At 45.1% G+C, this 1,996-nt stretch overlaps 1 pseudogene; it reads left to right on the top strand.

Moving 5' to 3' along the window:
- The first annotated feature begins 360 nt into the window (after window positions 1-360).
- Window positions 361-850, top strand: LOC111553946 (annotated as a pseudogene).
- Window positions 851-1,996: the final 1,146 nt, after the last annotated feature.

Raw genomic sequence — 1,996 nt, 5'->3', positions numbered from 1 at the left:
CCTGACTCTACTAAGTACAAAAATTAGCCAGATGTAGTGGCGCATGCCTGTAATCCCAGCTACTCAGGATGCTGAAGCGTAAGAATTGCTTGAACCTGGGAGGTGGAGGTTGCAGTGAGCCAAGATTGTGCCACTGCACTCCAGCCTGGGTGATAGAATGAGACTCTGTCTCAAAAAAAAAAAAAAAAAAAAATATATATATATATATATATATACATATATATATGTGTGTGTGTGTGTATAAACAAGCACAGAAGTCAATGACTTCATGAATATTATTAAGTTAAATATTTACATTAAAAATATAAGTTGAGTTTTGCATACACCGCCATTGCCTCCAGGGGCCCCATACTATCAGCCATGGTTAACCCCACCAAGTTCTTCAATGAGCCCCTGGGCCGCATCTCCATCCAGCTGTTTGCAGACAAGTTTCCAAAGACAGCAGAAAGTGTTCATGCTCTGAGCGTTGGAGAGAAAGGATTTGGTTATAAGGGTTCCTGCTTTCACAGAATTATTCCAGGGTTTATGTGTCAGAGTGGTGACTTCACACACCACAATGGCACTGGTGGCAAGTCCATCTATGGGGAGAAATTTGATGATGAGAACTTCATCCTGAAGCAGACAGGTTCTGGCATCTTGTCCAAGGCAAATGCTGGACCCAACACAAACGGCTCCCAGTTTTTCATCTGCACTGCCAAGACTGAGTGGTTGGATGGGGAGTATGTGGTCTTTGGCAAGGTGAAAGAAGGCATGAATATTGTGGAGGCCATGGAGGGTTTGGGGTCCAGGAATGGCAAGACCAGCAAGAAGATCACCACTGCTGACTGTGAATGACTCTAATAAGCTTAACTTGTGTTTGTTTTGTTTCGGTTTTGAGAAGGTTTCACTCTTGCCTTCCAGGCTGGAATGCAATGTCACAATCTCGGCTCACTGCAACCTCTGCCTCCCAGGTTCAAGTGATTCTCCTGCCTCAGCCTCCTGAGTAACTGGGATTATAGGTGAGCAGCACCACATCTGGCTAATTTTTGTATTTTTAGTAGAGACAGAGTTTCACCATGTTGGACAGGCTGGTCTTGAACTCCTGACCTCAGGTGATCCGCCCACCTTGGCTTCCCAAAGCGCTGAGATTACAGGCTTGTGCCACTGTGCCCAGTCGACTTATGTTTCATCTTAACCTTGAGACCATTCCTTCTGTAGCTTGGGAGAGCACTCCTCCACCCCATTTGCTCACAGAGTCCTAGAATCTTTGTGCTGTCACTGCAGTTCCCTTTGAGCTCCAAGATTTCCTTCTTCCCTTCCATGCCTAGCTGGATTGCAGAGTCAAGTTTATGATTATGAAATAAAAACTAAATAACGACAACAAAAAATATGAGTTGATTTAAATAAAAATATCAAGTAAGTATTAGTATAGGCGGCAAGCGGATATGGCAAAAAAAAATCACTAAAATTTGAATACGAATGGCTAAAATTCAGGAAATATGGCTTTAATAAAAACAGATAGAAGTTGTGGCATATGCTTGTAGCCCCAGCTGACGCCCAAGAGAGAGGAGTGCTTGAGCCTGGAAGTTCAGGGCCAGCGTGGGCAACATAGTGAGACCTCGTCTCAACAACAAAAATGAAAAAAAATCAACAACAACAAAAATAAACACAGATACATCTAAAATTGCTCTGGCCCTTTGGAACAGGTCTGCCCTGATGTGGTGCTTTATGGGCCTGGGCACCCTGGCAGAAGCCCTTTCTGGCACAAGGAGAAGCTGATGAGATTCATGCTTACTGCCAGCTTGCTCCAGGCCACTTTCAGCCACCAGCACCATGGCCTTGTGCCTCCCTAGTCTCTGTTCTCTCCCTGGGATTTCCCCCAGGCTTGACTCTTCTCTCTTCTCCTCTCAACTCCTCTTGCAACCTGGCATGGATCAAACTGGCTTCCTAGTTTCTGTCCCCCAGCTCCATTCACCCTTGAGCACTGGCCTCACTTCGTCACCTCTTTCTGTATCTA

The sequence above is a fragment of the Piliocolobus tephrosceles genome, chromosome 21 (genome assembly GCF_002776525.5).
Source record: "Piliocolobus tephrosceles isolate RC106 chromosome 21, ASM277652v3, whole genome shotgun sequence".
Classification (NCBI taxonomy): domain Eukaryota; kingdom Metazoa; phylum Chordata; class Mammalia; order Primates; family Cercopithecidae; genus Piliocolobus; species Piliocolobus tephrosceles.
This window is presented reverse-complemented; position numbering and strand designations above follow the sequence as displayed.